This window comes from Colias croceus, chromosome 8 (genome assembly GCF_905220415.1).
Source record: "Colias croceus chromosome 8, ilColCroc2.1".
Classification (NCBI taxonomy): Eukaryota; Metazoa; Arthropoda; class Insecta; order Lepidoptera; family Pieridae; genus Colias; species Colias croceus.
In genome coordinates, this window is record NC_059544.1 from 5,012,142 (window position 1) to 5,023,673 (window position 11,532).

Genomic DNA, 11,532 nt, shown 5'->3' on the forward strand with positions numbered 1-11,532 from the left:
ATTTAAGGACAATATCATTTACACAATTTTGCGAAATGTAGAGCAAATATCATATTATTTTCCAATATTAAGTAGGTAAAAATCTAATGAGTGTTTGGTAGGTATTAAGTGTTTATATTTTAGAATGATACTATTTTATACTTTTATAAGTTATTAAGCTTTTATAGTTATCTTATAGATTTTTCCCCTTTAACAATTAATTGAAGTATTTTATTCTAGATATTTTTTAGCTATAAAAGTTAGATATTATTATGCCAGATTTTCCGTAGCGATAAGACCAACAATTGTGATAAATGTGTCTAGATTAAGATTTAATTCAACATACAGAAAAATATATAAATATAATTTCGAGAATAATCCGAAATACGTTAATTACTGTCATATAGAGATATTCAAACACAGTATCTAAAATTCGCCATTGTTCTTATAAATACCTACACAATTGATGATACCTAATAATAGCTTATTTTTCATCATAATTATGTGAATACATTTTATAAATACCTACTCATAATATGTCTTTGGCTTATTGTAGAGTTAGTACCTATATCAAGTTATATTTTATTATAATGTTATCAAAAACTATCTATTATTGTACAAAACATGTTCTACTAGAGACAACCCTCACCGTTAGACTCTTATGTTGCCAGCTCTTATTTAAAATAAATAAAAAGGGTGGAAAGTATGAAACAATAGCAATCTTCAATCTCTATGGCATTCACGAAACCAAAACCCTCTTAGCCTCTCAAAAGAATGTGGAGAATAATTTTCAACAATTTTACAATAGACCCCAGCAATGGCCTCGAGTATTTTCACATATTGTATGATTCTAACCATTGAGTTTGGATGTGTAAGAATATAAGGGTCATACAAGTTTGTTAAAGAAATCGCTTAAGAAAATGTATTGGAATAAGTTTTGTTCTCGACAATTTCGGGCGCTTTGTTTATAACAATATTGTGTCTACACTATAATAATCGGTTTGAATCGATGATGGTAATTATTAACAAAACATATGATACCTACGTACCTATTGTATTGTATCGTAGCAAGGAAATAATGAACAATCATTGATATAGGATTATAAAAATTCTGTAGAATTTATGTGTTTTTTTTTAACAAAAACACTAGGCACTAGATACCTAGGTATATAAAATGTATCATATAAAGGAAGAATAAGAAGATGATTTGTGGAATTGTTGCACATCAATGCCATCAAAGAAAAATGTCGTTCGTTTACCAATAGGTATCCTGTATCACCAAATAGGGAATAAATATCTTTCTTCTAGTGGTTTATTCTCATTTGTTAAATCACAGTGCGAGATTATTTTTATCTTTTTAAAACCTATTATAGAATGAAACTAAAATTAAACGCCTTATCACTAGTTATCATCATCTACCTACAAATTTTCTAAAAGTTAAACCTAGGCATAGGTACCTACATCGTATCTACTGTTATAAAAAGATAATATGTTTATTACCTATAATGTAATTAGGACGTTATAATAACTCATACTAAAATAATCTGGGAAGGATGTATGTTTTTTACAATCATTATCAATGATAAATCATTGTGATAATGGTATGTCACAGCGTATCTAATGTTTAAAAAACGCTGAATCTTGAGTACATGCTTATCTTTATTTACTGAAACAGTAATTCATAACAGCTTCAGATCAGAGCACTTATTTATATCTTGAGATTTAGACTGTATAAGTATAATAGAACTTAAGGAGAAGTTGATATAGCTATATTAAAATTACCTATTATTTCATTCTGGGTCAATCGAAGTAGATATTCCAATCCTCTTTAATTACAACCCTATTGCTCTTATAGGAATTATGAATAGGTACCCAGTTTATATTGCCCATTTCTAATTTATAAAACTTCTTAAAAACTAAATTCATAAATACCTAGTAGGTACTTACCTACCTCTCTTAAGTCCCTTGCAAAAAAAGGTTAGTCTATAATAGTCAACTAATACTTACTGCTTCGAGGCAATTGGACAAAACCGGTTCGTTAATACCAAACCCCATATTATTTATATTATTAAGAATTAAAGTATCCATTTATTGTTTGAGAACTATTCCTTACATCTAATTTGATGAAATGTATAGTTACTTAGATCTAATATTATGTTTAAAATTTTTCAACAATAAACAAATTTTATAAAAAATTTTTGAGTAAGTCTTTTAAAGAAAAAATTAATTTATTAATTTATTTTAATAAAATAAGCGTGTAGGCATTGCTGTAAAAACTTGCGAGTGTATTACTAGTTATAAACATACGAATACCTTGAAACAATAATACAATAAGCAAGCAGCTAATAAACACAGCTAATAGGAAGCCCTATCTGCGTCTAGAATGATTTACACTGTAGAACTGTGTCCTTACTGTACCTACGTAATGTTATACATATATATATAGCTATACAATTATATAATTTGAACCATTTATATAAGTCTAAAAGTAGTATAAGTATAAGTACATGTGTAGAAAAGCAAGGTATTTTCAGCACAACTATATGATTGTAGCATGTAGTTACCTAAGTGTAAAAGTTTCTTTTGTTTTTCATAAATTATGAGCCATTAGAATTGGCTGTGAGCTTGGTTGAATTGAAGTTATTTTTTTAATATAACAATATGATAGTGTGTGTAGTAAATGATTGCAGCGTACTTACCTATATTCTTCCTGTTGTTATTGTAGAGCTTATTCTCAGGATAGAGCGAGGAATAGACACATCAAAATATATTCAGTATACAAACTAAATATCACCAGAATCATAACTATAAATTCCGATTAATAAATTATCAAATAAAAACATATGGACATCATCACCATAGAAAAATCAATTTTTAAACTCCACAAACTTTTAACACAAAAAATGGCAATTCTGTAGGTATGAATAACAAAATAGAATAAAATCTGCGTTATTTGATGGAAAATGAGTCCAATTAGACAATTATTATTTGAACCACATTTTCATCTATTATCACGGATATAAAAAATATATTTATTGCTTTTTAATTGGGTAGTTACATATCAAAAATGACTGTACATATTTTTATAATTATTTTACTAGTAGAAAGCAACTTTACTCTTAGATGAATTGTATTTTGTTGCTGTTTAATTTTTATCACCTGCAAAACTCGGGTAGAGCCATAACCAGAGTAAGTCCTTCGCTATGTTAAATAAAATAATTACAAGAGATACCTCGCCTTAAAATTAATCTATGTCGCATTAAAAGAACGGAATATTTTCACTTGTCAGATAATCTCCAGTGCTCATTATCAACATACAAACAAATGAGCCGCACTTTTCTTATCTGCAGATTTCACAAAACTTGTTTAACTTAGGTACCTACATGTTATAGCCGATTTATATAGAGTACCTCCATTAGATACCTACTAAATTATTATGGTAAAGCTAATGTTGTACTTACATGTAGTAAATCTTTTAATTGAAATGTTTATTTATTAGTGTAGTTTGTTACCTTTACCTTGGGTTATTGTAAATTTGCCACAAAGTTAATTCGTCACGTTTTTAAAACTCCATACATTGAAAGTAAATTCGTCACATGCCTTAAAAAGTATGTGTAAGTTCGTCACAGGTATATTCGGGTTATTGTAAATTTGCCACAAGTAGTAAAGTACCGCCAGCAAGCAAGGCAAGTGAATTATACCTTTCAGCCTGCGATGAAACCAGCAATATAATGATTTACATTTTAATATTACAGTCATCATTCACATAAGGTAAATTCATCAATAACATAAGGTAAATTCATTATTGAGTCAAATTGATTTGCGCTTTTTAAAAGTTTGAAATGATTTTTTATGTATTAGAATTTTTATTTCTATGGAAAACGAAAGTTGACTTATAAAAATAATTAATGTGATTTTAACTGTGATTTATTAAGTGTCATGATAATGAAACGCGCTAGTCTGTTTGAGTTTTGATTTTTATTTGCTTTGTGTTTTTCTAATATGATAGGATATGATTTAAGTAAAGTAAGAGCAATATCTTTACTTGTTAAAATAAAAGAATAATATTTTATCCTTATTTTTATAGGATTGTTATAAATATTGTAGAGCCGCTTTTAGTTCACTGTTCATTGCATTTTAAAAATATTTATAGAGAGAACTGTGATTTTTACGATTACCTATGTAGAATAATATAGATGTTAAGTAATATTTTTTATAACTGTTGTATATTTTTAGAACGTTCAGGGTATAAGTGACAGTCTTTCGAAAACTTTGACCATGGACTCAGGTCATCTTTCTGAGCAACTTTCCCCAAAGAAACCATATTGCGGAAATGAAAAAAAAAAATTCGGCTTCCCATACAAAATTTTCGAGTGAGATGCTAATTTTGTATGGGAGGTTGAAATTTTTTTTTTTCATTTCCACAATATGCTTTCTTTGAGAAAGTTGCTCAGAATGATTCCATGGTTAAAGTTTTCGGGAGGCTGTCCCTTACACCCTGTATACAAAATAGGTGAAAAATATTTTATCCTTATTTTTATACGATTGTGATAAATATTATAGAGCCGCTCTCATTTCATTACATTTTAAAAATATTTATAGAGAGAACTGTGATTTTTACCATTACCTATGTAGAATAATGTAGATGTTAAGTAATACTCTTTATAACTGCTGTGAATTTTTAGAACATATACAAAATAGATGTTCCTTGTTTTCCTTATGTTTTTAAAAAGTCCATCGCCATCCAATTTGACTGTGATTTTTTTACATGTAAGGTTGAAAATCTAAAACTGATTAAGAAATAAACATTTTAAATTAATTTATTGTTTAATTTTTTTGCTATCTGTACTTAAATTATCGATGTGACGAATTTACAATACTTGATATTAAATCGTGACGAATTAACTTTAAAAAAATAAAAGTGTGGCAAATTTACACATACTTTTTTAGGTGACGAATTAACTTTGTGGCAAATTTACAATAACCCGTTACCTTATCCTTATTTCTGGTTTTGTAAATAATTTCTTTAGATTTAAAAGAAATAAAGAGTAAAGGAATAATTAATGTAAATTGTATTGAGTACCTAAATACCTAAGTTATTTTATCGGAAGTGCCGTACATACCTACCCCAGGTACGTCAAAGATCAAAAGATGGCTGACAACATTTTTTAATATTTATATATCGTCATATTGAAATAGCTTCAGGTGCTGATAATTTAATTGAATAGGAAAGTTATGTTACGTAGGTAATTGCAAAAAACATAAATACCAACCAGTTGTGAAAAAAGCTGTATGTAAATGATCAATAGGTATTATTTATCTTAACGACTTTTCATCACTGATGACATTATATTACCATTTTTGTACCTAAACTAAATAAAAAACGTGACATCTGTGAGAAGTGAGGGTGGTCATTAGAAAGCAATAAATTACTGCACAAAAACTAATTGGAATGTAACCTAATAAGAAACTGGAGATCGGAACAAGTCAGTTTTTCATCCCACCCAGATGCAAAATCGTTCCCTCTATATTCTAATTTTATTTATTGTTAAATAAAATAACACATTGAATGGTAATTAATTAACATTTACATATGCCACTTTACATTTCCATTGTTAAACGAAACGAACAAGCGTTATCGACAAAATGCGCAAAATATTTTCGCAGATGATAGAGATTTTATAGTCCGCAGAAAGTATCGGAAATAAATGGTCTTTACGAAGCAATAAATCGAGCTCAACATTGGGAGCTGCAACAGACTGCGCGTCCTCGTTAAACTTTATTTTTGTATTAAAGCCGTAACTTTGTGCGACGCACACCGACTGTAATCCCTGTCATGAAATTTTATAAATGTATTACAGATATGTATCTCGGAAAAGTAATAATGTTAATTATCGCGCAGTTAAAATATATTCCAGAGGAAAAATGTTCATTTCACGTCAATAACCGCTTGAAACGAAGCGAGAGAAAGGCGAGCCAAGAATATAATAATTATTGAAATGATAAGCGCTGGATAATCGTGTGATACGATTGTTAGTCTCTATACCTAACCTTTGATTGGTTGTAATTAGTTTGCTTGATTATTCTGAGTTAATAAACAATGAAGGTTCTATTTTCAATGAGTTAATATTTTTTCATTGTTCTTATAAGAATAATTGCTCTATGTAGCGTTAACTTATTTAAAATTAGATGTTATCTGTTTGCACAAACAATACCAATTGTAAACAAACAAATCGACTACCCATTCCCTTCAAAATAATTTATTAGCTAAAATGTAAATTCAGTAAATAATAGGTATGCACTAGAAATGCGCCAGACCGTCGAGAAGGAGACTCGAAGCCGCAATTCAGGCGTTTACCTATTGCCGGACTATGAAATTAAATTTGCGAACACAAGGTAGTGTAGGTGCGCTGTTTTCGATAATTTACAGTGTTCTAATTAAATTTCGTACACAGGGTGTACGTCTCCGGTATATAGAATGGCATTGTTTAAATAATACATTTTGAAGGCATATTTTGAGATGATTTTATTTTAATGAATTTGAAAGTTACCGAATGGTTAATATCACAGAACAGATAAATCATGTTGATTTCAAACACATATAACCAGCTAGTTTAATAACTATATTTTTTAATACCTAAGTAGGTACCCTAACTTTTTGCCTTTCTTATTTAGGAAGTCAATTAAACAGCTTAAAGTCTACAATTGTCCCACGATTTTTAAAAAGCTTCTAAGTCTAAACAAAGTTAAATCACTTTCACCCCCAGCAATAGGCAGAGAAATGATAAAAAATTCCGTCTGTACGTTTTGAAGTGTAAATTTTGAAACCTCTGCAGTGTCGTTTAAACATAGCCCGGATCCGGTGATGTTTACAAGTTGATTCAAGTCGCCGCTTCTTTTGATGTAAAAATCATCCGTCTCCCTGCGAGTGTCCATATTGACACAGCCTACCGAAGTGCAATGTCACAATTAAACAAACAGTTGCTTATTCTGTGAAACGGAATATTGTCACACCTTTTTATGCCCTTAAAAATATTAAATATCTATTCTTTATTTTTTTCGTCGTAAGTACCTACATACGTTGCATTAAAATTTTGAAGGTAAAAAGTAGAGTTCTAACGACCAATCTAAGATCTAAAACACTCCATCCTCGTAATTTTGTTAATTCAAAAATGTATTATTTCTCATAATTATTAAATTAACGAGTCTAAGATACAGTTCTTGTTCAGTAGCTCACCCTCTTCAAGACAGCTACCGGCACATTGTTTTATTATTTCTGCTCGGAACACGCCTCACACTAGGCTCCCAGAATAGTACGCGTGTCACTAGTAAAAAGGGATACTTTATTATTTTTTCCAGTTTTCATCACTTCACGCTCTGTCTGTCTTTTGATTCAGTGGCTGTGTAATATGGTGTTGCCGCATTTATTTTGCACTCTTTCTTTAGTGTTGCGGGTTTATTTTGCATTCTCTTAGTGTTAGCTGTTATTCCCAGGCGCTTTGAAGTCAAAGCTCTTTTGACTGCAGGCTTAGTCGATGCTGACCGCAGCGTGGAATGAATGATAGTTCCAACCTGAATAGAATGTTACCTCGTATCATGCAAAGGAATATCTACGCTAAAGGAACGCAATTTTCGAAAGTTATTCAATGCTTTTAGTGGCTAGTGGACGGGTACGATTTACGAATATAAAGCTGTGACTGGTCACAGAGTAAATGCATAGCATTTTGAAAATTTGCTATTTTATAACATTATACCTACCTACTATATTTTTCCTTATAAACAAAACATCCCGAAATGATAATTGTTTTATAAGCTTTCTTCGTAGTCATTAAGTAGTTGAAATTCTATATATATCAATCTGAAAAATATTTCCCCTTTCTCATTTTCTTGAATTGCATTGAATGTTTAGAGTGTTGCAATTATACATGTTGGAATCCGAATAAAAATATCTATAGAAAATCGAAGTAATTAATTAATTAATCAAGCTTAAATTGTTTCATGAAAGTACCTCTTGTTAATTTCTGAATACATTTCTATGAACGACTCTACTATAGGGTCCGACTTCAAGTCTGTAATAAAATGCTTTTTTCCATATAAATGAAAAGCATAATTAGTCCGTGGCATTGATTCCTGAAAGAACATAGAAAATTGATCGATCTATTCATATTCTGAATTTCATGTTTAATGTTTCTAGAAATTTTTCGTCAAATAGCATTTATATCAAAACCAAACTTAAGCCTACAATACAAACATTCTTCAAACGCAATCAAGTTATTCAATATGCAATTCTTCTTCAAAATCCATATCCTGCGTGGCTGCTGATAGTGAGCTGACACATTTAATGGGAATAGGAATGGATGAAAAATTATTCACACGGCAGTATTGACATTACACATATTGACGGGGGTGTTGTGTGATCCCGCGAAAATCTTGTAGGGTTGAACACGCGAAAATATTTAGATCAACTTGAAGGTAGTTTTTGATAATTGTTGTTTATAAATTTAGTAATCTAAAGGAATCATGTAGAGACGTATTTTATAATTAACTTCATTTTTCTAAATATTGATTGATTTATATTCAGATATTTTACTTACTATATACTTATATATACTATATACCTACTTATATATACTCATCGTGGGTAATGTGACACCAAGTGCACAACCCCTGTACTACAAACTATAAAAATAAAGCGGAGTTCAAAACAATTATTTCTTTAAAAAATATACACATATAAATGAATTAAAATGGATATAACTTATTTCTACATGTCTTTTCAAACTCACCTTACATAAGTATAAAACACATTTAAATAGGAATATTTTTTCTATAGATAGCAGCCCTAGATTTGCGGAGTCGGATGTCAATGCGTGACGCATTTTAAACATGTCTAGGGCTTATTCGTGGTAATAAATAGAAAATTTTTATCGAACCCCACAGTCGCGATACGCAAATATTGTGCAGTAGTACATCATACAGACATGCCTTTTGTTATGTAAGACAAACGGAAATAGAGATAGGGAATATATATTAAGCAAATTGTAATAACTCTATCGTTTGTATGTAAGTACATATTTCGGTTATAATTTGTGTCAAATCTAGAATTAATTTGAGGAATTAATTATTTTATAATTTTTCCTCCTCCAAAGCTTACTCGTTTTTTTTATAATAGAGCGGGCAACGGAGCAGGTGGGTTACCTAGTGAGGTATCAGGTAATCACCATTCACCACCGCCCATGAGCACTCACAAAGTTACCTTCGTGAGGCTGTTATCGACTGTTGAAGGTAGGTATCGTCTATGGAATACTTTCAATAAAATTAATGAATTGTAAATGCAGGAAATCTTACGACCACATTGATTCAGAAAGAGAACTTAAAACGTTGTAGAACATTATCACACTTTTAATAGGCACGGGCATCTTTCTCAATCTGTTTAAATTTATTCAAACAAAAAAAACACACTCCCTATACAAAATAAAGTGTACCGATCGAGCAGCTGTTCAATTATTATTGGCAAGGATTTTACCAGAAGCATCTCACTATAGGTACGTATGCGTTTGTAATCCATTATCCAATCAATCTATTAATTGTGGCAAATAATAAAAGATATCGAAGCTCTTAATCCAACAATTTGAATTTGAACCACGTTTGCGACTACTAATTGCAATTCTGCGCCAGTTTTTTTAATGTTGATCGATCACTACGGTTTAAAATGTCAACTATGGTATTGAAAAAAGCTACCGACATTATAACTTTACGTTATAAACCGCTCTATATAATCAAAGAGTAGATTTACTATTTATTGTTTATTCCTGATATAGATTACTTTATATTTTGTAGATAGCTGTGTAATATAGGTAGGTACCTTTGTTTGGTAGAATAATCAAAATACCTAATTGCATTTGTATTGTATTATTATTCTTGGTAACTTTCAGTTGTCTATTTTGCATAATTCTATAAATGTGCATAAAAAAACTACTTAAGATTAACATGATAACACATTGAAATACGTAAAATATTACACTATTGTAAAAAGCGACGTAGGTATAGAAGATAAAACTTACAAGTATCAAGAATAACCATATTTGAAGAACACATAAAAAACAGACATCGTTTTTCTTTTAAAAAACTCTCTCATTTGCCTATCAATAGTGGTTGGAGCAGATCTGACCGTAATAAATGTCATACTTTATGGCACTTAGGAAAATATGCAAGGGAACGATTTTTACATTTTTAGGCGGTGACCGGGGAACGCATTGTCGAATTTTGCGTTTTAGCCGTCATTTCCTGGGGCTATTGGAAAATTGTATCTAATATTTCCCTTATTCGAGCCTGATTTTAATGTTGATACGTGTTTTGATATTCAATTACATAGTTTAACGAAGTTAGATAATTACAATTAGATTTGTTGCCATTAAATACCTAAGTTTATAGTTCCTTATTAATATCAAAATAATGTTCTCTTAAATGGCGAGGTACTCGTAAACACCTATTTGGTATTAAGTAGCTATAGCTATAAGTAATCCTATCACAGATAAGACTATTAATTACTTAAGAAGATTACATCCCGATTATCCAACCGCAAATTAAAACGATGGTTCCGCGATTGATGCAAAAATGAAGTTATAGTAAAGTTTATATTGAATTTGAAACTAAATGAGAATTTATCCTACAAATTAGTTATTACTCATGCTCGCTTGTAGATACCCTGTATGGTCGTTTTTTTGTTTATTATCAAAACTAGCTGGAGCCCGTGGCGTTACTCGCGTGATATCCGGGTACAATAGCTAAGGTGCTAAACCAGACTAAATAATATATCTCTGTATCAAATTTCATACAGATCCGATCAGTTTTATGTCCTAAAAGAATAACAAACATACCCACTTAAGTAGGTAGGCACTAATTAGAAAGACTATAGCTTTAGCCAAGCTTTTGCCTAAGCCTAAGCGTCAAAGCTGAAAGCCCATATAATTTTTTATCAACTATTCCACCCCTTCTGAGTTCTGAATACTTAGATCAAGGTAGAACGATAATAATAAGTATTATATTTATAGCAAAGATATAAACTATACCTAAACTTTAGATTTTATACCAGACAAATTTAAAAGACAGATTAACAGATAATTTTTTTAATAAAGAAACTTATTCCTTGTGCGTAGGTCGTTATAAAGAATCCAAATTGTGCCATCACCGTCGATAAGAGCAATAACTCAGCGAATAGGTCAAGCACAATAGTGAGTGTCACCTATAATCGTATATTAAGGCCCTTATCCCTATGAGCACCTTTGCGACAATAGAAAGGAATATATTGTCGAAAAGTGGCCACATAAAAATGACGTACGGTTTCAATGGAAAATAAAGCGACCGCGGGCATTTTCAATTTTTTACTTTTATGTTTGATGCCGTAATGGAATATTATATGAAATGGATGAAATACTGCAATTTACGACGCGTATTTCAATGTGTGTAGGTACCTATAGTGGGATATGTGCCGTAAATTGCTGGTTGGATATCGAAATTGTATTGTTAGATGTTGGTGTGAGTTAATTACTT